Below are 27,398 nucleotides of genomic sequence, written 5' to 3' on the forward strand. Positions count from 1 at the left end.
AACTTACACAGGGTGTACACTCTTATTTCAGCACTTCAATAAAAGGATTTTGTGTGTGTTTTCTTCTCTTTGACGTTCTGAAAGAGAAGGGAGGGGTTATAAAACCCTATTGTGTGGTCCTTATGTTTTTCCATTCTTGCATGAAACACATAAAATTTCCAAAACATACTTGGAAGGTATGTAAAACTTGCTTCAAATTATTCTTTGCATATAATAGGCCCTAAATAAATGTTTATGAAGGAAATTGTAATTAGCCCCTCTGCTTGTAGACAGCATCCAGAGGCACTGTTATTGGAGGCAATTCTGAAGCTAAAAGATGAGCAAAGGTAAGGAACTAGAGAGTTTGTAGTGCTGGGCAGTGGAGATATGTTCTTTATTCCCCAGAACTTTTCAGTAAACTGAAGGACTTAAGGGTTTGGTTTATATTTTATCTCATTTTCCAAATGAAGGTTGAAACTTTGGGGAAAAAGCGGAGTACATGGTTAAATGAATAGTTGACTGTGTATTTAATGAGTGGAATTTGATTTTCTAAACTCTGGATCATATTACTAGACTAGTGGTTCTCCAGCCTGGCTATGTTTCAGCATAACCTGGGGAGCTTTATAAAAACAGATCTTTTGGCCCCATCTCTACTGCTTAATCTCAGTTCTGCTGGTTACCAGCTGTGTGACTTTGAGCATTTTTTAGTCCACAGAATCAGATTCTCTAGAAGCGGAGATGATACAAGAGTAGTGGACTTTTGGAAAAGAATATGCGTCACAAAAACTGGAAATACAATATTTACTTAGAGATATGCTGATCTAATTAGGAAAACTTTGAACTGAAAAATAAGGGATTTAAGGACATAAATAAGCAAATAAAATGATAAGGACTTTATAGTATGAAGAGCATCAGTAACAGTGAAGTAATGAAGTAAATACCCTGTATTAGTGGTAAAAAAAAAATAATAAAACCTGGGGAAAATATTAGGAGTTGTACTTTTGCCCTCAGAAGTCAATGTTCCAAAGCCCAGGGTATGTCTGAAACTGGAATGGACTAATTTCTTAGGTAGAGGATTTAACATCAATAGAGTGTTCCCAGTGAGATTGAAAAACCGTTTGCTAGGAGTGTGACAGTGGTAGTAATGGTGATTAGGGATAGGATGGGGTGGCTTATGGAACTCTTACAGATTAGAAAAACTCTAAGGCCCTTTCCTATTCTAATAGACCATTTTTGTAAATAATTGACAGTCTTTTCTTTGCATTTATTTGTTCATTTATATATTTTGAAAAATTTTTTGTGCCAAACACCATATTAGAAGACAAAATTTATGGATATGAAGAAAAATAGAATGCACTAGGTTTGGTAATCACTACAATATAGTGTCATGGAGGCAATTAAATGACATAATTGTATTTCATTTATACACATGTTGATTATTTCTTTTATCATTTAGGAGCTAACTGAAATGTATGAAATGGGAATTCCAATGTACTTAAATGTTCAGAAAGAAATTGCAATATGATTATTAGAAAAAGTGTCATCTTGATCCAGGATCTTTGGGGAGAAACTTCTTGAAAACTCTATACAGTAGTCAATATATTGTATCTCAAATTACTCTACTAAAGGGTAAGACTCAGAGCCTAACGTTAATTACTATCATTGTTCCTTGCCTGCATGCTCCTTTGCCGAGCAAGCAACTGATCAAGTTGCTTTTAATCCAGCTATTGCTTGTTAGTAGCCAGACTCTTGGGGAGAGAGGCTAGTTTCCTCAGAGAAAAACTGCTGAGGATAGAGAAGCAACATCTGTAAGAGAAAGGTCTGAGTGTGGTGGGCCTTGGAGGAAGGACTCAATTAATTCCGGAGCCCCAGAAGGAGTGAAGAGAAAGGAATTCCTGGGGAAAACTCTCTAGTTCTGACTTTAAAGAAGCAAAATGAAAACGGCAATAATTATTTCCTTTCCTCTGCTGTATATTTCAAAAGCAATTTAAGGATAAGGAAAGAAGTTCAGAAATAAAATTGAACTACCTAAAAAAACAAAATTGAACTACCTTTATTTAGTTAACTTCCCTTCTCTAGAATTTTAATGCTTTTTGTTTTACAAGATTTTAGTAAATCACTCCCTGTTTTGAAATGTTTTAACTCCATAATATTCAACATGTAGTACTGTTAGTGAGTGAAGAGAATGACCACAGAAATGAATATATATTGATTCTATCAGTGCATTACTGTCGGTATCAGAAGTAACGTATTTGTTTTAGGTTTTGCTTTTGAATTATGAAAGCAATCCATACTCATGGTTTTTAAAATAAACAAATATTATAGAAAAGTATAGAATAAAAAGTAAAAATAGAAACCTCCTGTTTCTACTTCCCAAAAGTAACTTCTATAACCTTTTTTATGTATCATTTCAGAAATCTTCTATCCATATACAAGTAAACGTGTGCAAAAACTTGTGACACACATATACATACACACTTACACACATGCATATAGTTTTATATATATATATATATATTTTTTACATAAATGCAATAGATTTGTTGTGCTTTGCTAGTGGCCTTTCCACTATTTCTCTCTATTATTGATTTCTAAGAGCTCTTTGTATATTAATAAAATATGCCCTTTTTCATGTGTTTTAAAATTTTTTGTGGTTTAATTTGCCCTTCAACTCAATTTATGATCGTTTCTATTTTTCCATACTGAAATTTTAAATTTGGGGTTAGTCAAATTATCAGTCTTTTCTATTATGGCTTCTGGAGTTTATCTCCAAGATTATAAAATATATGGTACCATTTTTTCTTTCCCATCATTAGGGCTTAATTTTTGTTAAGGGACTTTATTTTGTTACAGCAGTTTTAGCTTCACAACAAAATTGAGAGGAAGATATGGATTTCCCATAGACCACCTGCCGCTAAACATGCATAGCGTCCCCCATTATCCGTATCCTCACTGCAGTGGTTCATTTGTTACAATTGATGAACCCACATTGACACATCATTATTGCCTAGAGTCTACAGTTTACATTAGGCTTCACTGTTGGTGTAGTACATTTTTATGGGTTTGGACAAATGTGTAATGGTATATATTTACCATAATAGCATGATACACAGCAGTTTCACTGCCTTAAAAATCCTCTGTGCTCTGTCTGTTCATCTACCTCCCCTAAATTTTTTTTTTTAACAGTTGAATTTTTTTTTTTTTTTAAAGATTTTATTTTTTCCTTTTTCTCCCCAAACCCCCCCGGTACATAGTTGTGTATTCTTCGTTGTGGATTCTTCTAGTTGTGGCATGTGGGACGCTGCCTCAGCGTGGTCTGATGAGCAGTGCCATGTCCGCGTCCAGGATTCGAACCAACGAAACACTGGGCCGCCTGCTGCAGAGTGCGCGAACTTAACCACTCGGCCACAGGGCCAGCCCTACCTCCCCTAAATTTTTTTATAAAAACTTTCTGTGTTTAAATCTTTAAGTCCTCTGGAGTTTTGTGAGTGTCTCAGAAGTTTTATTGAATAAAATTTTCTTAAAATGTCACTTTTATCATATATTAAAATCTTATGTATATTGGGGTATATTTGAAGATTCTTCATTATACATTTTCCATTTGTCTGTTCCTTCTCTAGGACTAGACTCTTTCATTACTGTATCTTTCCAGTCTTTTTAATATCTGAAAGGACTGGTCCCCTCTTTACTTCTCTTGTTTTTAAAATATTCCTAGATAATTCCTTATTCAAATAATAGATTAATTTAGGCAGAATAAGCAGTCTTAGAATATCGATTATTCTGAAAACAAATTACGTCTTGCAGATATCTGGATTTGTTTATATTTATTTTTGTTGTGTTTTTCATATTAAATGGGTTTGTTTCTAGTTTTTATTTTCTAACCAGGCATGGCTTATATATAGGAGAATCATAGATTTCCATAAATTAATTATATAATTAACTATCTTTCTGAATTCTTTTTCTTTCTTAGTTTTTCCATTAATTTTCTTGTGTTTCTCAAGTATACATGCATGTCATCATGGAAATAAGGATATAATTGCCTCTTTTTCTTTTCCCCTGGGTTTATTAAGATATAATTGACATATAACATTGTATAAGTTTAAGGAGTACAGTGTGGTGATTTGATGTATGTATATATTGTGAATGATTACAACAATAAGGTTAACACATCCATCATCTGAAATAGTTACCTTTTGTGTGTGTGTGTGTGTGTGTGCCATGAGAGCTTTTAAGATCTACTCTTTCAGCAACTTTCAAGTATACAGTACAGTGTTAACTACAGTCACCATGCTGTACGTTACATCCCAGAACTTACTCATCTTATCTTACAACTGGAAGTCTGTACCCTTTGACCGCCTTTGACCCCACCATTGCCTCCCCCAACCCCGACAACCACCAGTCCTCTCTGTTTCTGTGAGTTCAGTTTTTTTTTTAGATTCCACATATAAGTGAGATCAGACAGTATTTATCTTTGTCTGATTTACTTTACTCAGCATAATACCCTCAAGTTTCATCCATGTTGTCACAAATGCCAAGATTTCCTTCTTTTTTATGGATGAGTAATATTCCAATATATATATATATATATATATATATATATATATATAATATTTTTTTTATCCACTCATCCATTCACGGACACTTAGGTTCTTTCCATGAGTTGGCAATTGTAAATAATGCTGCAGTGAACGTGGGTATGCAGATATCTCTTTGAGAGAGTGATTGCATTTTCTTCAGATGTATACCCTGAAGTCGGGTTGCTAGATCACATGGTGGTTCTCTTTTTAATTTTTTGAAGAGCCTACATATTGTTCTCCGTAGTGTCTACACCAATTTACTTTCTACCAACAGTGCTTGAGGGTTCCCTTTTCTCCACATCCTCACCAGCACTTGTCATCTCTTGTCATTTTGATAATAGCCATTCTAACAGGTGTAGGGTGATCTCCTTGTGGTTTTGATTTGCATTTCCCTGATGATTAGTGATGTTGAGCACCTTTTCATATTCCTGTTGGCCATTTGTGTATCTTTGGAAAAATGTCTATTCAATTCCTTGGCCTATTTTTAAAATCAGGGGTTTTTTTGCTGTTGAGTTGTATGAGTTCCTTATATGTTTTGGATATTCATCCCTTATCAGATAAATGATTTGCAAATATTTTCTCCCATACCATAGATTGGCTTTTCATTTTGTTGATCATTTTTTTGCTGTGTAGAAGAAGCTTGTTTAATATAGTGCTACCAATTTATTTTAGCTTTTCTTTCTTTTGCATTTGATGTCATATCCAAAAAAAACTCATTACCAAGACCAGTGTCAAGGAGCTTTTCCCTCTGTTTTCTTCTAGGAGTTTTATGGTGTCAAATCTTACATTTAAGTGTTTAATCTAATTCAAGTTAATTTTTGTGAGTGTTGTAAGATAGGGATCCAGTTTCATTTTTTTGCATATGGATATCTAGTTTTCCCAGCATCGTTTATTGAAGAGACTATCTTTTCTCCACTAAATTTTCTTGCTCCCTTGTCAACTTAGTCCCTTGTTGACCATATGTGTGGATTTATTTCTGGGCTCCCAATTATGTTTTCATTTGTCTGTCTGTTTTTATGCCAATACCATACTGTTTTGATTACTGTAGCTTTGTAGTATACTTTGAAATTAGGAAGCATGATTCCTCTATCTTTGTTCTTCCTCAGGATTGCTTTAGCTGTTTGGTGTCTTCTGTGGATCCATATGAATTTTAGGTTTGTTTTTTCTATCTGTAAAAAATTCCATTGGAATGTTGATAGAGATTATGTTGAATCTATAGATGGCTTTCAGTGGTATGGACTTTTTAACAATATTAATTCTTCCAATCTATGAACATGAATTATCTTTCCACTTATTTGTGTCTTCTTCGTTTTCATTCATCAATGTCTTATAGTTTTCATTGTATAGATCTTTCCTCCTTGGTTAAATTTATTCCTAAATATTTTATTCTTTTTGATGCTGTTGTGAATGGGGTTGTTTTCTTTATTTTTGTTCAGATTGTTCATTGTTAGTGTATGGAAATGCAGCTGATTTTTGTATATTGATTTTGTTCCTGCAACTTTACTGAATTCACTCATTAGTTCTAATAGTTTTTTGGTGGAGTCTTTAGCTTTTTCTGTATACAGTCATGTGCCACATAATGATGTTTCAGTCAACGATGGACCACATATACAACAGTGGTCCCATAGGATTAGTACCATATAGCCTAGGTGTGTAGTAGGCTGTACCATCTAGGTTTGTGTAAGTATACTCTATGATGTTCACACAACTATGAAATCACCTAACAATGCATTTCTCAGAACGTATCCATGTTGTTAAATGATACATGACAGTACAAGATCATGTCATCTGCCAACAGGGACAATTTTACTTCTTTCTGCACTGGATGCCTTTCATTTATCTTTTTTGCCACATTGCTCTGGCTAAGACTTCCCATACTATGTTGAGTAGGAGTGGTGAGAGTGGGCACCCTTGTCTTGCTCCTGATCTTAGAGGAAAAGATTTCAACCTTTCACCATTAACTATGTTAGCTCTGGGCTTGTCATATATGGGCTTTATTATGTTGAGAGTTTTTATGATGAAAGGATATTACTGTCAGATGCTTTTTTTTGCATCTATTGAGATGATCATATAATTTTGATCTTGATTTTGTTAATGTCATGTGTCACATTAATTGATTTGCGTATATTGAATCATTCTTGGATCCTAGGGATGAATCCCACTTGATCATGGTGTATGATCCTTTTAATATACTGTTGAATTCAATTTGTTAACATTTTGTTGAGAATTTTTCCATGTATGTTCACAGGGATATTGGCCTGTAGTTTTCTCTTCTTGTATTATCCTTATCTGACTTTGGTATTAGGATAATGCTGGCCTTGTAAAATGAGTTTAGAAGTGTTCTCTTCAGTTTTTTGGAAGAGTTCGAGAAGATTTGGTATTAATTCTTCTTTAAATGTTTGGTAGAACTCACCTGTGAAACGTTGTAGTCCTGGGCTTTGGTTTGTTGGGACATTTTTGATTACTGATTCAATCCCCTTAGTCATTATTGGTCTGTTCAGGTTTTCTATTTCTTCATGATACAGTCTTGGTAGGTTGTATGTTTCTAGGAATGTATCTATTTTTCTAGGTTGTCCAATTTCTTGGCATATTATTGTTCATAGTAGTCTCTTACTTTCCTTTGTATTTCTGTGGTTCTTGTTGAAATGTCTCCCTTTATATTTATAATTGTACATATTTGACTCCTCTCTCTTTTTTGTTAGTCTGGCTAAAAGGTTTGCCAATTTTGTTTATCTTTTCAAAGAACCAGCTCTTACATTTTTTTATCTTTTGTTGTTTTCCTATTCTCTATTTCATTTATTTCTGCTCTAATCTTTATTATTTCCTTCCTTATGATTACTTTGGGCTTAGTTTGTTCTTCTTTTTCTAGTTCCATGAGTTGTTTATGTGAGATCTTTCTATTTTCTTTATGTGTGCATTTAGAGCTATAAACTTTACTGTTAGAACTGGTTTTGCTGTATCCCACAAGTTTTGGTGCGTTGTATTTCAATTTTTGTTTGTTTCAAGATGTTTTTTTACTTTCCCTTTTGATTGCTTCTTTGATCCATTGGTTGTTCCGGAATCTACACTTCAATTTCCATGTATTTGTGTATTTTCTAGGTGTCTCTCTATTATGATTTCTAATTTTATAACATTGTGGTCAGAAAACATGCTTGATAGAATTTCTGTCTTCTTGAATTTGTTGAGATTTGTTTTGTGGGCTTATAAACGGTCTATCCTAAAAAATGTTCCATATGCATTCGAGAAGAATGTATATTCTGCTACTGTTGGGGACCATTCTGTACAAGTCTATTAGGTGCTTTTGGTTTACAGTATTGTTCAAATCCCCTCTTTCCTTATTGAGTCTCTGTCTGGATTGATCTCTCCATTGTTGAGAGTGGTACATCTTCTTTTCTTTTCTTTGTTTTTTTTTTATTTGTTTATTTTTTTGTGTGGAAGATTATCCCTGAGCTAACATCTGCTGCCAATTCTCCTCTTTTTGCTGAGGAAGATTGGCCCTGAGCTAACATCTGTGCCCATCTTCCTTTACTTTATATGTGGGATGCCTGCCGCAGCATGGCTTGCCAAGTGGTGCCATGTCTGCACCCGGGATCCGAACTGGCGAACCCTGGGCTGCTGAAGCAGAACATGCAAACTTAACCACTGCGCCACCAGGCCAGCCCCTGCATCTTCCTTTCTAATATTTATATCTTCTATTTCTTTCTCCTTCCAATTAGCTAGTATATCCAGAAACTATTGTTTTTATTGTTATAACCTTGGTTTATAACATTATATAAATTTCAGGTGTACGTCGTTATATATTTTGATTTATGTGTAGATTATGTCATGCAGAACAATATTATTATTATGGTCTTTAACAAATTTTCGGCCGTAAATACTTTTCTCACCATAGATATGATGCATAACATTACAGCTCTCATAGCTGTGAGTAGAGGAAAAAATAGGTATTTGCAAGTGAAAAAAATCTTAAAAAAGTGAAACAAAACTGAGTAAGTAGTTGAATTCCTAGAGTTATATGAATTATAATGAACTAATTCTTTGATGACAGAATTAAACTGTCTTTTTCTGTAGCTACTTTAAGATTTATTCTTTATTCTTGGACTTTAGCCATTTGACATGATGTGCCCAGATTGTGTTTCTTTGTATATTTCCTTCTTGAGTTTTGGTGAGCTTCTTTGATCTGTAGGTGGTTGTTTTCTCACCAAAAAAGGAGAATTTTTCCCATTACTTCTTCAAATTTTTTTCCTGACTCATTTTTGCTCTCTTCTTCTGGGACTTCATATACATGTATCATAGATTACTCAATATAGTTATTTTTAAAAATTTTTTATTGTGGTATAATGTATATAACAACATTTATCATTTTGACCATTTTTAAGTGTAGTTGATTCGTTTTTTATTTGTTTCCATTACTCTGCTAAGGTTGTCTATTTGTGCATTCATTATGATGGTGTTTTTCTTTATGTTCTTGATAATATTTATAATAGTGGCCTTAAAAGTGTTTGTCTGAGTCATCTCAGAGTCTGTTCTATTGGCTGCTTTTTCTGTGAACTTTGGGTCACATTTTCCTATGTGTTCATGTCTCGAAATTTTTTATTGTATAATGGATAGATGATATACTTTAGAGACTCTGGATTCTGTTATATTCCTCTGAAGAGTATTGACTTTTTTCTCACAGTTAAATCACTGGCTGTGCATCTTTATCTGGTGAAGGCTTGGGTTTATTTTTTGTTTGAGTAGGTCTCTTGTTTTTGCCCTTAATTCTAGGGTGACCCTCTTAGTACAGGGATATAACTTTTGCTCCTAAAATGTGGCCCTTCAGGGATTTCTGTGGAAAGCCTGAGTTGTTCACCAAGCTGCTTTAATTTGGTGAGATTCAAACTTCAAACTTTTTGTCTCATGCAATGGGCAGCAGCAGAAATCCCTGTCTCAGCCTTCCAGCTATTACTTTACACTGAGTTCTTTGGAGTCTTTCCCATGCATGCGCAGTTCAGGGGTCAGCCCATGTGGGAGTATATCTACAAATTTTTTAACTCTTCTGTGTTTCCCTAGTTTCTGAAATCCACCTCCCGCAGCCTTCAGTTGTCAGCCATTCTCTCAATCCCAAACTCTCACCTCTGATATCTCAAGCCAATGAGAGTGTGGCTTTCTGCTTCAGTTCTAGCTGCTTCCATAAATTTTTACCTCAGGAGAAAAGCCATATAAATGTCGATCTTGCTCAGCAATATTCTCTTCTTTCATGGGTTAAGTCCTTTCTCTTCTGTTTCTGCCTCCTTTTGGTCACTCTCTGTTGTGTCTTCAAAAGTTGTTTTTTATTTGTTTGTTTTAGTATTTTTTCCACAGTTCACAGTTCTTATCAGTGAGGTAACGAGTCTGATTCAAGTTACTCCGCCATTACCAGAAGTAAAAAAATGGAACTTTTTCCTTTCATGTTTACCTATTCCCCTCATTATTTCACATTCATGTGTATTTCAGTTTAGTCACTTACACCTAGGTTTGATTCCTGGCTCTGCCATTTATTGTAGTGTTACTTTAAATTCCTGATTTTTAGTGTCTTTATATGTAAAATGGAAATGATTGTATGTATCTTAAAGCATTGGTTGCTTCTGAATATTAAATGTGCAGATATATGTAAAACGTGTGGCACATGGCCTAGAACTTCTTTGCCACTCATAAATGCTGCTACCCTTTATTACCACAATTATTCTATAAGGTTGAAAGGTCAAATATTCTATATAGGATGATTTACCCGAGATCTTACTGTTAGGTAACAGTAGCACAGATTAATTAAATCAATTCTGCAAGATAAGTTTATGTCTCCCAGAGATTCCAGTTTTAGTATTATCCCATATAAGAAGGAGAAACTGCTTAATTGTGATACAGAGGATGAAGGGCAAAATGAAGATTACTAATGCTAAGACTGCATAGTCAGTGTTCTGGGTGATGTCCTTTTCTCTCCTATGAGCATTTAAGAGCCAGCCAACTGACTGGTGACCAGAAGATACTACTATAGCGTTTTTTCCCATCAGAAAAGAATGAGTCAAAGTAAGTTTCCAATTTTAGAGCCAGACAGAATATTCAGTGAGAATACTCAGGCCCAGTAAAATAAGTAGCATTTGTATATATGGTCAGTAAAGAGTGTAATAAAAAATATATCATTATGTAATGAACTTTTCTCTCCTCTGGGTTTACTTGTGACTCACAAATGAATGATTTGTACCCTGGGCAAACATATAATTTCAGAAATTGGTTATTGAATGAGCTTTTCTATGAATAGTTAACATCAGTGTTTGTTCTGTCTACTGGAATCATGTTATAGATGTGTATATGTGTAGTTTTGTGTTATATTTAAGCAATGCATAAGATTTTGCATGTGGTTTTAAAAAACTTTTTGCTATAGTGGAAGCAATTTAATGCTAAAGATAAAAGGGGAAACTGGTTGAGGTTGTATCAATTCTCTCTGTGGTAAGCATTATTACAGTTACTATTCACCTTTATGACTGTTGAAATAGAAACCCATCAATCATGCAAACTTAGGGCCAGATTCTGATCTCTAATGCATAGCCTGAATTGCCACATGTCTTTTTTCCACACACACAAAAAATACTCAGTAACATCTCAGATTAAAATCTGTCCTTTCGAATTGATTTTGTTTTTATCTAGTCTAAGAAGCAAAATGCAGTGTCAGAAGAGGAAATAAAATAATTCCTGTCAGGATGCAGTTTCTTTTTTTATATATAATTCTTACAGAACAAGTGTTCATATATTTCTGTAATCATAATAATGGTTCTGAGAGAAAATAGAAAAGTTATTATTTATCTTTTTTAAAATTGAATCCTTTTATCCTTGTGAAATCATATGCACTAACTTGGATTGTAGGAGATGGCCATATTAGAAAAAGAACATTACCCAAGGTTATAGCATATGACAGGCAAACAAAGCCTATTTACATAGAACATGAGATTTATCAGAATAGATTTTATATTTTTTTCCATGAAAATTTAACAATTTTATTAAAATTACCAGTGAAATAAAATATTTAAAATAATAAAACTGTCTTCTTTTGGGCATTTATGATTTTCTTTAACTATAATATAATTGCACAGAAGATTTGAAGATAAAATCTTCATTTGCATTTTCTCTCATCCAAGGAAATTTAGTTCAGTTTATGCATAGTGTTATTTTTGAACAGTATTTATTAAGAACTTTGTATGAGCAAAGCACTGTGCTTGGCATTTTTAGAGTATACAAAAAAAATGAATCTGATAACACTCTGCTTCAAAGAAGTTTGTAGCTTAGTGGGACAAACAAAACACACATGTCACACATGGATGTGAACACAGTAGGGAAACTTTCAGAGTATAGCTCTCAACAGTAAGTTCCCAGAGAGCAGTGTTGATATGTGCCATTTTTAACTGTCTTTCAGAATTACAAATGATCTTTAAGAGAGCCTAGCATAATGCCTGAAGCGTAATAGATGTTCAATAAATGTTGAAAGGATAGAGAATTATTCTCTCATGTTTGAGGTTGGATAGCAAGCTGGATGTACTGTGAGTCTGTATAGGTACATTGACTTTCTCTATGGTTAAACCAGCTATTTTAGAATTAGACTGATTTTAATTGGGATTTTGCCATCTTGGTGACTTTGGGCAAATTACTTATTTAAACTCCATTTTCTTCATCTGTCAAATGTAATGGTAATATCTGTATCATAAGTTTTTTGTGAAGAGTAAATGAGATAATGTATGTCAAGCCTGTATTTTAGTGGCTATAATAGGTTAGGGTAGAAACATTGTTACAGTTAATATTACATTATAAACATATTACATATAACATTAAAAATAATGTTCTCATTATTTTTACTAAAGGGATGGGTAAAAGTAACTCATTATGAAACAAAAGTAGTTAAACCATAACATTAACTTGGCATGTGTATTAGTAGCAGAATTTTTACTCTAAATGCGTAGTACTTCATTTAATCTACATTATTTGGGTTTTTTTAAATTAAGGAAAAAATATGTCATGAGTTATAAATAAAATACATTTATTATTTAATTTTGTACTTGGTCATTTTGTCTTTGCAGAGTGAAAACTCAAATAATCACTTAGGAATTATTATTTACTCTTTCATTATTTATTTATCCATTCCACAAATATTGATTGAGAATCTACTGTTTGCCAGGCATTGTACTAGAAACTAGTAATATAGCTGTGAACAAGACTGACCAACTCCCTGCCTTCAAGAAGTTTATATTTACTTGAAATTCTAGTTCTTTGTTCACAGACCTGGATTTGCAAGTCCAGCCCTTCAGAGGTGGTTCATAGATGGTGAATGGTGTCCTACACACTGTGCTTGTGATTTGGGAAGCAGATGTCACATGAATGAGAGTTTCTTTTTTTGACTCCATGAATCATAACAAGACCAGACAGCATCAGGCTTGAAAAGTTACATAATTGCCCACATTCTTGAACGTTACATGTAATTGTTCTCCTATGTCATTTTGAAGCATTTGAAGCAAAGATAAATTTTTGAGCATGCTTTACAAAATTATGAGGGCTTGGGTACAAATGAATAATAAAGTTAGATCAGGAAGTACATGATCACAATTGAATCTAACTCCACTATTAGAGGTTTGTTAGTTCTATTATCTAGACTACTTTAAGTAAGAATATTAAAACTTCTCTCATCTTTTGAGTATTAGAAACCCTTAGGCCTTGGACTAGTACCTAGGTTCACAGCAGTTTTCTGTTTGGAACTCTGCTTCTATTTTCCCCATCATTAATCATCCTTTTACCAACTCTAATGAAAGAATTTTATTGATGAAAATATTCTACTAACCGGCAGGAAAGTTTCTAGGTCCTTGCCGTCTCTGCTCTCTTGTTTTTGTTTGAATGAGACAGAACTGTTTTTGAGAGAGACTGAGCAAATTAAGCATTTGCAGTTTTGTTTCAAGTTTAAATTCTTACCAATAGGAGAATTTGGGCAAGTTTTTGCTCAACTATAAAGTGCAGATGATAAAACTCACCTGATTGTTATGTGATTCAGATTTCAAAATAAGAATGAAGCTTTAGAAAGTATGAACTTTGATATAGTTACCTGTTGTTTTACTGGCAAGAGCAAATGATTAATTATAGCAACTGCTATTAATTAAGCATTTTCTACATGCCATATGCTTCGCATAGATTATTGGTAGTCCTCACAATAACTGCATGATAGAAACCATTATTACCTAATTATATATCAAGAAATATGGTCTCAAAAACATTAACTGACTTTTTCACAGACATTTGAATTAGTTGCAGAGCCAGATTCAAACCCACGTTTGGGTGGGTCTGCATCTAGCACTCATAAATCCTCTTTGAAGGAATCTACCTTCAATACAGTACTCAAAAAATTCCCACAGGTAAAATATCAAATATGTTTACAATCAAAAATTACAAAACAAGGTATCATGAATGAGTATCAGAAACAATATTCGTAAGAATAATATTCACAAATATTTCAGATATTAAAATTATCAACAATATATATAAATATAAAACAAATTTTATATTTGAATATAAATATAATTTTATATTTTTAAAATTTTATATTTGAATATGAATTTGAATATAAAACAAATCCAATTAATAAAGGGAGGCATTAAGGTATAATATGATACACTTGAAGAATAGTAAGGTGGGGAGACTTGACCTACCAAATATGAAGATTTAGTATAAGGCTTTAGTAATTAATACAGCATTGTACTGGTACAAAGATAGATAGATTGGCCAGTGGAACAAAATAGACAGCCTAGAAACATCTATGTGGGTGGAAACTTAATATATAACAGAGGTACCATTGCGACAAAGTGTTGACTTTTCAGTGAATGGTATTGGGATCATTGGTTATTCATTGAGGGAAAAATGAAATTTGACCCCTGCTTCATCCCATATGTAAAGATCAGCTCTAGGTGAAGTAAAGATTTAAATGTGAAAGGCAAAACTGTAAAATTTTAGGAGAATAGCTTCAGAGTGGGGGAAAATTTAAGATACAAAATGAAAGTCATTAAGGAAAAGATTGTTAAATTTATTTCATTAGAATTCTGATCTTCCTTCTCTCAAAAGTCACCTTAAAGAGAATGAAAACACAAGTTACAACTGGAGAAGACATTTCAACACATACAATTGAAAAAGAATTATTACAAATCAGTACAAAAAATATATAGAAAAACGGGCAAAAGATTTCTTATATTTTAATCTGATTTTTGCATTCAAATGACCCTTTATTTCCTATTCTCTTACCCGTCTATCCATCTGCCCACTTATCTAAAGGGACAAAATCCACTATTGTGTGTTCCTCAGCTGCTGTTTTGGAAAAAAAATTAAGAAATAATTTAAATTGGCACACTGAAAAAGATACTACTGAGCTGACTCACTCCCATGTCTTTCTGTCTACCCCCATCCAGTTCATTATTCCCTTCTCTCAGCTTCTGACCTTTGACATAGTCATTACATTACATTCATTCTTCTTTTGTAATATCAGGTAGATATTACATTGTCTACTTGAGAGTTACTGCTGATAGTTTACCCCAGACATGATTCATATAAACATATATCATTTTTGTGTTGATAAATCTTTTTAAATTGTGCCTGTTTTTAACTGTGAATCCTTTGGACAGTATTATTAGTTACCTCACTCTTATTCTCCCTGCCACTGTTACCATCTAAACCAGTGGTTCTCAACCAGGGGCAATTTTTCCCCCTAAAGGAATAGTTGGCAATATCTGGTGACATTTTGGGTGTTCATTATGGATGGGGTATGATACGAGACCAGGGTTTCTGCTATACATCCAACAATGCACAGCCCCTCTCCACAACAAAAAATTATCCAGCCCAAAATGTAAATAGTGGCACAGTCAAGAAGCCTTACTCTATAACTGCCTTTCTAGCTACTTTCTTATCCCATTTGTTCTCTATTTTTGGCTCTTCTGGACATATCTGCCTTTGTAGGTCATTTGTCTAATGTAATAAACAGTATGTTCTGAATTCTGCTACTACAACTAACATCTAGCCTTAAGATACACCATTTTCTTCACTGGGTCCCACAAAATAGTATAGAAAGTGGGGAATGGATTGGCAAAATAGATTTGAATGAAGACAGCTAGGGCTTTTCTGCTCCTCTGTGTCAGTGTATTTCCTCCTATAGGTTAGGAAATTTAGGCAAATTAATGAAACAGGATAAAAAATCCCAGCAGATGGTGATCCTGCCTTGTTTTTCACTTACCTACTTTATGGAAAAGAAACATTTAATGGGTGGCTACTTATGTGTGCTGCTATGCTCGTGCTTTCAGAGATTTAGCTCATTCATTCTCAAAACAACTCTAAGAGAAATGTTATTATTTTTAAGTGACAGAAAACTGAATCTTAGGAAAAATAAATTAAGTGACTTGCCCAATTTCACACAGAAATTTAGGATTCGATCCCAAGTTTTCTAACTCAAATTTAGTGTTCTTTCTCCTGTTCCACTCAGCCACTTTATATTTCATTGCTTGCAGTGTGCCTGTTTAATCTAGTTTTATTTTGTTGTCTAGAAAATAAACTATTTGAAAAATAGTGTTTTTTAAATATGTCTTTTTTTCTTGCTTTCCTTTGTTTTTTTTAAATACTTTGTTTTTTAGAGCAGTTTTACTTTCACAACAAAATTGAGAGGAAGGTACAGAGATTTCCCATATGCCACCTGACCCCACATATACATAGCCTCCCCATTATCAGCATCACTCACCAGAATGGTACATTTTTTACCAAGGATGAACCTACATTGACTCATTATAATCACCCAAAGTTCATAGTTTACCTTAGGGTTCCCTCTTGGTGTTGTACGTTCTATGGATTTGGACAGATGTATAAGGACATGTATCCACCATTATACCATACAGAGTATGTTCACCGCCCTAAAAGTCTGCTATTCTCTGCCTTTCCACACCCCCCTCCAAACTCCTGGCAACCAAAGATCTATAATTGTCTCCATAGTTTTGCTTTTCCAGCATGTCATGTAGTTGGGATCAGGTAGTATGTAGCATTTTCAGATTGGCCTCTTTTACTTAGTAATATGCATTTAAGATTCCTCTGTGTCTTTTTATGACTTGATAGCTCATTTCTTTTTAGCACTGAATAATATGCCATTGTCTGGATATACCATAGTTTATTTATCCATTCACCTACTAAAGAACATGTGGTTGTTTTTGAGTTTTAGCAGTTATCAATAAAGTTGCTATAAACATCTCTGTCTAGGTATTTATGTGGACATAAGTTTTCAACTCCTTTAGATAAATAGCAACGAGTGTGATTGCTGGACTGTATGGTAAGAGTATGTTTAGTGTTCTAAGAAAACACCCAACTTTCTTCCAAAGTGGTTCTACCATTTTGCATTCCCACCAGCAATGCATGAGAGTTTCATTTGCTCTGTATCCTCCTCACCAGCATTTGATATCAGTGTTCACATGTTGGCCATTTTAATAGATGTGTAGCAATATCTCGCTTTAATTTCCATTTCCCCTTTCCTTCATTTTTCACCCTGACATAACTGAGTGCCTGGTATAGTGCTATGGGTACAAAAAGTGCTTAATAAATATTCTTTAAACAGAAAAGAAAAGGTGGTGGGCAGATGGGTGTAGAGGAAAGGTAAGAATGCCTGACTTCCAACTTCTTCAAAATAATGTAAGAGCCTGCCAGGGCAGTTATTTCAAAACAGAAAAGGTTTGGGGCCGGCCCGGTGGCACAGCGTTAAGCTCGCACATTCCGCTTCTTGGCAGCCCAGGGTTCACCGCTTCGGATCCCGGTTACGGACATGACACGGCTTGGCAAAAGCCATGCTGTGATAGGCGTCTCATGTATAAAGTAGAGGAAGATGGACATGGATGTTAGCTCAGGACCAGTCTTCCTCAGCAAAAAGAGGAGGATTGGCAGTAGTTAGCTCAGGGCTAATCTTCCAAAAAAAAAAAAACCAGAAAAGGTTAAGTTGCATTGTAAGTTAAGACTTTCTTTATATTTCCTTTTGACTCAATAAATACTGTACTTCAGAAGCCCTTATTGCTTGATGTATTTGAATTATTTATTTCACTGTTGTTGCAGTGAAGTGTCATGATAAGTAAAGAAAGGCGAGAACTTCCTTTATTTATGCATTATGGACTTCCTTGTGACTTACCATTCTTATTATCATCCAAATAAAAAATGATTGATCTGCATTTTCATAATATTTTTGGTTTGTATGACCATCTTGATGAAAATGACAGAAAGAATTTGAAAATATCAATACCTATTCAAAGTATTTTTTAAAAAGTTCTCCGTAGCTTACTATACCTAATGAGCGAAAGGTAGAATTGTCCATACAAATTTATTTAAAGCATGCATTTTACATTCTATTCAACTTAAAATATTGGCTGTTCATGGTATTCGAAGAGTTGTGGTCATTTTTCAGAGGCATTCTTTCATATTTTAAGAGACAGTGCCAAGTTTTGTGTGTTTACCTTAAAACTGAGTTCATGTAAAAACATTTCAAAGGTAATATTTTTTAAATGCATACATATTCAACAGTTAATGCAAGTGTTGATTTCCTCTAACATTTTACTTCTGTATGTAAAAAGTAAAGTGTCTAGAGGCACTGTTGGCTTTCACAGTGATGGAGAGAGCTAGCCATTGTAGAGTGCTACTGGAAGAGTGTTAAATTTCTTGCAGAGCATGGAACAGTCCCATCTAACAAAGATTTTTCCTATCCAGAATATTAGAGGTGTCTGCATTAAGAAACACTGAGAGATATTGATTCATATTCTAATTATGAATATCTGTAAAATACCAGGTATCTTTATGAGAAATATCTGAGAATTAAGGGATCTCCAAGGCACAATCTTCAAACTGAACAAACCTTCGGTCCATGAAGATGTTTAAGAGAAAAATCAAGTTTTCCTATGTCACATGGCATTGTCATGTTTGAAGAATGTATCCTGAACTGATGCTAGAGACATTTTTCTCCAGTGTTGGCCCTTCAGAAAAAGGGCCAGAAATAGAAATAGGGACTTAATCTCTTTTTATTGAGGAGATTATTGAGGTTGGGATACTGAAATTCAGCAGTGACAGTTGGCTTAGGTACAAGTAAAAGGTCTCACCAAATAGCCTGGTAAAGGTCAAGATTAAAAGCAGAGAGAACTATAGTAGGGGATTGTCATATTACCATCCCTACCATAGACGGAAAATTAATAAAAGGAATTAACATATATTAGCCACCTACTATTTGCTAGACATTGGTAAGAGTGTTTTATATATATTCATTCATTCATTTTACAATAAAATTGTGCTATGATGTACAGTAGGAAAACTACTGGTGGATATGTAGCTCTTGCAGTCTGAGAACATCCAGTGTAGTGAGAGATATATAGAAGCAGTCAGTTATAACTACATATGATAAATGCTATGATACAGAGTATATACTGGCTGTAGTGGGGGCATATACATTTATTCTTGTGTTGGGGAATTGGGAGGTCCAGGAATGCTTCAACAGAGAATGTGATATCTAATGTGAGTCTCTTTATATGATCTAATATCAAAAAACCTATGTTGTACATATTATTTCTTTTTTTGTTGTTTTTTTAAAAGACTGGCACCTGAGCTAACATCTGTTGCCAATCTTGGTTTTTTTTTTTCTTCTTCTTCTTCTTCTTCTCCTCCCCAAAGCCCCCCAGTAAATAGTTGTGTGTTCTAGTTGTGGTTAAGTTCCCTCACTCTGCTTCAGTAGCCGAGGGTTTTGCCGGTTCCAATCCCAGTAGCAGATGTGGCACCACTAGGCAGGCCATGCTGAGGTGGTGCCATGTCCACACCCAGGTCAAAACCAGCGAAACCCTGGGCCACCAAGGCAGAGTGTATGAACTTAACCACTCATCCATGGGGCTGGCCCCTGTATGTGTTATTTCTATTTATAGATGAGACTGAAATACAAAAAGGCTATATAAAGCCATAAAATAATAATGCAAACATTTATATGGCCCTTAATCTACAAGAGCTTTATATTAATTGATGCAATCCTCACAACCGCTCTATAACTTAGATGCTTTTGTTACTTCAATTTTACAATAAAAAAAGAATTAGTTTTTCATTCTCTGTAAATTTTGTTTTTGAAACGCCCGTAAGGCACTCAAATGAGATGTCCAGAAGGCAGGCATTTGTGAATCTGGAGCTCAGGAGAAAGATCTGGGCTGGGAAATAGAGAAAAGGACCAAGAAGGGAAATGTAAGATTGCCAAGCATTTTTAAAGACAGTTGAGGTTTTAGATCAAAATATATAATGGCCCAAATCTATACAGTTGTAGTGTGTGTGTGAAAGAGAGGGAGAGGGAGAGCGATGATGGGGGAAGTGGAAGGGAGAAGAAGAGGGAAAGGAGAAATCTTGGAAGGCATGGAGGAGGATAAACGATATGAATACTTAAAAGTTAATAAATCTTTCCCTGTTTGCCTGCTCAGCTCCAGGGCCAGTTTTTTGTGCTGTTTTATATATTGGGAAGGGAGGAGAATTGAAAGAAGCCGAAAAAGTTGATTGATTTACATTAGGAAGTTAGAGGGAGAAAATAATCAATCCAGAAAGACTGGAGGAGGGGATGTATTAAAGGAAAATGTCATACTGGGTGGAGCTTAGAGACAGTTTGAAGATTTGAGGGTACAAAATGAGATTCTGGGGCAGTTGCCCCACTCTGTGATTTAAGGAGATGACAAAAGAGAATTTTGACATCTTTCACTATTCATTAGCAATGAAATCCTACATTAGGGCTTCTCCATGAGAGATCAGTAAAGATTTAAAATCTCTTCACTTTTCAGTGCTTTTTGGATATAGGTTGCTGTTTTGTTTGTTTTTATCTGAACAGAGTATTGTGCATCTGGCGAAAAGGCAGCTTGGCTTTATATGGCTTACTTACAGTTTCTCTAGTAGTACACCAGCAACCCTAGAATAGTACTGAAGAAAGCCAACAGTTGGATTTATGCATAGGAGTTTCATAGCCTGATCAGATAGAGAGTTGATCATATTGGCAAGTGGTGTTTACAGTAATGGAAGTATGCATGAGTTGAAAGTATAGATATAATGTGAGCCATGCAATAAGGGAGCAGAGTTAGGAATTTGAGATAAATACAGAATATGTGAAATTTTAACGTGATCTTGTTGAATTCTCAAGGTAATTTAGGAATGAAGAGATTGAGGCTGAGAGAGATTAGATTAGGTCTATTGTCCAAGATCATACAACCAGTAAGTATCATTGGTGGTATTCAAACCTGGTCTCTCTGGCTTCAAAACCCTTGGACTTTCTAGTAAGCTTTTGATCTACCTGGAAAAATAGTGGCAATTTCTAAAATGCAAGAGCATCATTAGTGATAATTGCTAGGCACTTGTACCAATTGATAGTTGTACCAATCAGGATTTTTGGTTTTAAATAATAGAAGTCAACTATCTAAACCAGGAAAGGACTTGTATGGAAACATCATAGAACTCACAGTATCTATAGGAATACTGGAGTACCAGGCCTAAGAAAGTAGTGGAAACCAAAAAAAGGCAAAGCCTAGTCAATGTCTTACCATAAGAAAATTCTGCTTCAGAAGCTGCTGCTGATATAGTTTCCACTGGACATTACTTATCATGCCTCTGGCCTCTGCCACCCTTGGATGCTCATTGGAGTTTGGTGTCTCAATTTGGCCGCAGATTTAATAAGTAAGTGATTAAAAAAAATACAGCAAGCATGCCATTTGAAAGTCTGAAAAAAAGAAAAGGTTGCCTGTTATCATTCCAACTTTTCAACATACTAGAAATTCTACCTAATGCAATAAGAAGAGGAAAAATAAGAGAAATAAACAAATTGGCTAACAAGACACAGAATGTTATTATTTGCAGGTGTTACTATTATCTATGTAGATTTAAAAGAAGATACCAGCAAGCTTGCTGGATAAAACATAAACTCACAAAATCACTAAGTCCTGTGTTTAACAATAATCAGTTTTAAAAAGAAAGAAAAAGGATATCAATAATAAAAATCATACCAAGAATAAATAGGGAGTTTCATACACAATTTAGCTGAAGAAAATTATAAAACTTTGCTGAGACATTTAAAAACATAGTGACAGTAAATTCACTCATTTTACAAAAAAGAAAAAAAAGCCAAACATAAAAAATCCTGAAAAGCTAGGATTGCATTATATTTGTAGACTAATGTGGAGGAGAATTTGCATCTTTATTGTATTTAGTCAGCCAACATATATCTATTCAGGGACTATTGTATGTCAAACCCTGTGGAAGCTGTTGAGATACAGCAAAGAACAAAACAGGGAAATCCTTGTCTTTGCGGAGCTGACAAAAATGATTCCAAGCTTCATCAGGAAACATTCCAGATCTTCTGACTTTTATTTTGAATGCTGTAAGGAATAATAAACGCAAAGGAGGTACCAGGCAATGCTGACTTGGGAAGGGTGGTGAGAGAGGGAGGAGTAATGCAAGCCTGACTATCCATTTTTAAATTTGTTATCAAGGTTTTAGTAATTAGAATACAGAGTTACTAAGACCAGAATAGACAGATAAAAAAGAACAGGATAAAAAAGACAGAAATAGCCCCAAGTATGGAAAAATTTACAGTATGATGCAGGTGGCATTTCAAATTAAATTAGGGAAAGGATGCATTATTCAATAGTGTTGTGATGATTGGAATAAAATTAGTGCACTAATCTCACAATTTACACTGAAATAAAGACCTAATGGATTAAAGATGTTGCAATTTTTTGCTATGAAGTATTTCAAGCATACTGAAAAGTACAGAAAATAATTAACTTGTAATGAAGTCAAATTACATTTAATTCTGATTTCTCTCCCACAAAATATATTATTGACAAAGCTAAAGCCTACTTTCATCCCTTCTCCTGCCCTCCCTTTCCAGGGGTAACTACTATTCTGAAATTAATTTGTTCATATGCATGGATGTTTTTATATTTTTGCTAAATATATGTATTATTGATAAACAAAATATAATGTTCTTTAATTTTTTTGTCTTATGTTTAAGCCTGCTGTTTATGTATAGATCTTTAACCCACCTGGAATTTGCCTTAGATATGGTTTGAGGTAGGGATCTAATTTTATTTTTCTATGCAAATAAACTATTGTCTAAAAAAGCCCATCCTGCTCCTACTGATTTTAATAGTACGGCTTCTGTGAGATTTATTACCATTACCGAGTATATATGCTTTTTGTTGCCATTGTGAACTCTCTCTCTTTTCCTGGTATGCTTCTATTTATATGAAACTCTTCTTGTTCTTATTTTTATTGTACATTTATTTTTTAACAGGCCACCTTCGTGAACTATCTTGCTAGTTTAGTTGGTACACTTACGAGAGCATTTTAAATAGAAGTAGATACTGAACTTTATCAAATAACTTTAGACATTTATGGTGATCATCATATGGTTTTTCTTTTTTGACCTACTAATATAATATATATTATTAAATTTCCCAAAATAAATATCTCATATTCACCATATAAATTCTACTTGGTCAAGCATTTGATTTGCTTATTTTTAAAATCTAATCTCCCTGGAGGTGCAGTAGGGATTTGTCTTTTTATTTATTGCTTTATCTTTGGTGCCTGGTACAGTGCCTGGCACAGGGTGACACTCAGTAAATATTTACTGAATGAAAGAATAGTGAGATTAGTTTAAGTTGTTATTTTTCCCTTGTCACTGTCATGTCTTATGTTTCATAAAATGAGTTTAAAGGCTTTCCTTCTTTTCTAAGATTCAAAGTATTGAAATAGCACTGGAACCATCTGTTTTACTGGTCTTTAAAAAGAGCAAGCTTTAGCTGTGGTTGTTCAAGTATACCTTTTGTTTTTATTTCATTTATTTCTGTGTTTATCACTATTCATTTCTTTTGTTCTCTTTTCTTTAGAGTTATATTGTTCTTTTCTGGCTCCTTGAATTAAATACTTGGTTCATGTATTTCAAACTTTATTTCTTTTTTAATAAATGGATTTCAAGCTCTGGATTTTCTTCTGAGGTCAATTATTTCTAGATAGCCTATTATTTATTTTTTATTTCCTCTTTAATATAGGCATTATTAATACAGGCATAATTTAGGAAAATGCGGGTTTTTTTAGTTCTACAAGGATATAGTTATAGCTATTTTTTTGTTGTGGATTTATAGTTTTATTTCTTAGTTTAGATAATGTTATCTTCATAATTTCTACTTGGGGAATTTATTGAAATTATCTTTATGGCCTATAATTGCTTTCTATGGGCATCTAGAAATAATATATATTTTCTGCTGGTGAAGCTTGGTATTTCTATCATGTATTTTTGACTACTTTGATTCTTGATTTATGAGAGTACTCTACTTTTCCACTATGGTTATAGATATGACTGTTTCTTTTTGTAGTATTAAACAGTATTTATGTGTGTGTGTAGATGTGCACATATATGTAATATTAATACTATATGTTGTGTGTATATATACATAGAACATATTTTTCTAAAGAACATATTTTTCTAAATATGACTAAAATGTCAAAATTATTATATATTTTTGTTGGAATTTGACTTCTTCTTCTTTTTTGGGGGGGGCGGGGGAGGAAGATTGGCCCTGAGCTAACATCTGTTGCCAATCTTCTTCCTCTTTTTTGCTTAAGGAAGATTGTTCCTGAGCTAACATCCATCATCCATGCCAGTCTTCCTCGATTTTGTATATGGGATGCTGCTGCAACACAGCTTGATGAGTGGTAGGTAGGCCCACGCCTGGGATGCAAACCTGCGAACCCCAGGCTGCCAAAGCAGAGCACATGAACTTAACTACTACACACTGGGACAGCCTCTGGAATTTGAATTTTATCAATTTAAATATCCTTCTTGTCTTAATTAATGAAGTTTGTCTTCAATTAAAAATTGTTTTTCTGATATCTGCTTTCTTTGTTAGCATTTTCATGATTTATCTTTTTTTATCCTTTGATTGTCAGTGTTTCTCCATCATATTGATTTAAGTATGCCTTTTTAAGATTTTATTTTTTTCCTTTTTCTCCCCAAAGCCCTCCAGTACATAGTTGTATATTCTTAGTTGTGGGTCCTTCTAGTTGTGGCATGTGGGACGCCACCTCAGCGTGGCTTGATGAGTGGTACCATATGCGCACCCAGGATTCGAAGTGACGAAACACTGGGCCGCCTGCAGCAGAGTGTGCGAACTTAACCACTCAGCCATGGGGCCGGCCCCCTAAGTGTGCCCTTTTAAAACTAATGTGTCATTGGATTTTCCTTTTTTTTAAGCCAGAGTCTTTGTCTTTAATGGAGGAGTAAAATGTATTAGTGTATGTTATGACTATTGGTATATTTGCACTGTTTCCTGCCCTGTAATTGTGTAGTTATCTGTCTTGCATATTTGTTCATTTTATTTATTTTCCTACTTTGGGTTGAATCTAATTTCTTCATCTTGGTTTTTCTTTTGGTAGTTTGGAAATTTTGAATGCAGTTTTAATTTTTGTCCACACCCATATATATATAAACCTTTATTTTCTAATAAAATATAGAGGTAATCAGTGTACCTTAACAAAATTAAAACTTGAAGGTGCTTGAATTTTCTCTCACATTTCTCTACACCCACAACCATTATAGAACGTTGCCAAATTTCCTTTTGCTGGTGTATATCAACAATTACACTTAACTATAAGTTTGGATTTGGTTTTGCTCAATATTCTTCCTTGAATCTCTTGTCTTTCCTTCAGTGACTTCTCTTTTTTTTTCCCCTTTGCTAGCTTAAACATGTGTCTAATCAACTCTCCTGAGTGACAGCTGTTTGTCCCTTAGCCTTATCCCCTTGTCTTCCCTTTTCTTGATTTCCTCTCTTCTGTTGCTGGAGCAGACATTCAAACTCAAGTAATTATTGAAGAAAGGATACATAGGAAGTGAGCTTAAGTCCTTGTATGCCTGAAAAAGTCTTTATTCTACTTTCCTGTTTGAAAACTGCTTTTGCTAGATGCCTAAGCTCAAAATCATTTTCCTCACAACTTTTGAGACATTGCTCCATTTCTTCCAGTATTGCTGATCAGACGATTGATATGTGACTTGTTTCTTCTTTCTGGAAGCCTTTAAGATCTCCTTATCTAGTGAGGCAGAATTTCATAAAGATACATCCAGTTGTGGGTTTTTTTTTTTTAATCTGTTGTACTTGGCATACAGGGATCCTTTAATCTGAAGTCTTATATCTTTTTTTATCTCTAACAGTCTACCTTCTATTATTTCTGTGATTATTTTTCCCTCTGTCAGTCCCTTCTTTTTCCGTTCTGAGACTTCTGTTAGTTGAATGTTAACTTTTTAGAATTAATCCTCTCTAACTCTTAACTTTTTTCTCATATCCTATCTTGTGCTTTTTATTCTTTTTGAAGATTTTTCTTAACTTTATTGTCCAAACTCCCTATTGAATTTGGCAATCATATATTTCCAAGAGTTCATTCTTATTCCATGCTGATTTCTTCTTAAAGATATTGTGTTCTTGTTTTAAGGATGTAATGCTTTGGAAGTTTTTCAAAGTTAATTTTATATCCTGTAAATATTCTCCATTTTCTCCAAAGTCAATTTCCTCCATATTTGTTGTCTTTCTTTTTCTCTTCATAATGGTGGATATACCTCAAGTATCTGTTGATCTTTGGCTCCTGTTTACTTTTTAAATAGAGTAATAGAAAAGTTCTGAGTTCTGTATACATGAACAGACTAGTGTATCAGCTGGCTTACCTTTGGATGAGGTAGGCATGAAAATAGCCGTTATGTTTTACACCCATAAATGTAAAATGCTGCTGTCTCTGATAGAGAGCATTGCTTTTCATTCTAACCACCCTAATTCGTACCAGATGATGTGTTGAATTTCTTTAGATAAGAAAGCTCAGTTTTTTCGCTTGGGGTTAGGGGTGGAAGTTGACTGTCTGTTGAGCATTCTAGGGTAACAAGTAGTTGGGAAACCCACAGCTTTGTCTTCTGGCTTTCAATTATTTCTTGTTTTCATTCCTACATCTCTGTACTAAAATTTGTCATGTTTTGTGTTTCCTGCCTTTCCAGGCTTCCTCCTGGAAGGGAGGTTGGCACCAACTCTGTTGCTCTGCTGTATCACTTACCACTCCTACTTTTCCTCCTTTCTGAAGTTAAACTCCCTTTTCCACTAACAGATAGCCCCTCATCCATTTTCCTTATTGTTTTTCCCTTTAAAAAATTATTTCTTTACTAGTATTTTAATGAGTTCTCAAGAGAGAAGAGATAGGAATATGAATTCAACGTATCGTCTCATAACAGAAACCCATCTTAAGAGCTTTCACTGCCTTTATTGTTATTTTTAAAATATGGCGTCTGTAATTTGTTATTTCCTCTTTGGAGAATGATTTTTAGTCTCTAGATAATATTATTTATTCTCTTTATCGTTAGTCAGTCATTTCTAGTTTTATTGCCCTGCGATTAGTGGCCGGCTTATAAATTTTTTAATTTTTGGAGTGCAGTGAAGTTTTCTTTGTAGTATGGAAAATAACCAATTTTGATAAACATTACATGCACATTTAAAGAAAATTATGTTCTCTGTTATATACAATGTTATGTATATCCATTATATTGGTTAATTCTTTAATGTACTTCTGGATGCTTGATTTTTAAATGACTGTGAGAGAAGTTATTTTCCCAAAACAATTACATCCATCTTTTCATGTTCTCCTTGAATTTCAAATAGCTTAGTTTCATATCTCAGTGCTGTGTTATTTGTAGTATAAAAGTTCATAAAATATATATCCTTATTGTAGCTCTATACTTTTTAATCAGTTAAAATAATT

At 34.1% G+C, this 27,398-nt stretch overlaps 1 protein-coding gene across 4 annotated transcripts in view; it reads left to right on the plus strand.

Moving 5' to 3' along the window:
• Nucleotides 1-267: 267 nt before the first annotated feature.
• The window catches only part of MBD5 (methyl-CpG binding domain protein 5), a 196,611-nt gene continuing 169,480 nt past the window's right edge, over nucleotides 268-27,398 (plus strand). For all 4 annotated transcript variants that reach the window (XM_046658752.1, XM_046658748.1, XM_046658754.1 and 1 more), the window contains exon 1: nucleotides 268-326. The gene's annotated coding sequence lies outside the window, so the exon portion shown is untranslated. The remainder of the gene's footprint in view (nucleotides 327-27,398) is intronic.

Source organism: Equus quagga, chromosome 4 (assembly GCF_021613505.1).
Source record: "Equus quagga isolate Etosha38 chromosome 4, UCLA_HA_Equagga_1.0, whole genome shotgun sequence".
NCBI classification, from domain to species: Eukaryota; Metazoa; Chordata; class Mammalia; order Perissodactyla; family Equidae; genus Equus; species Equus quagga.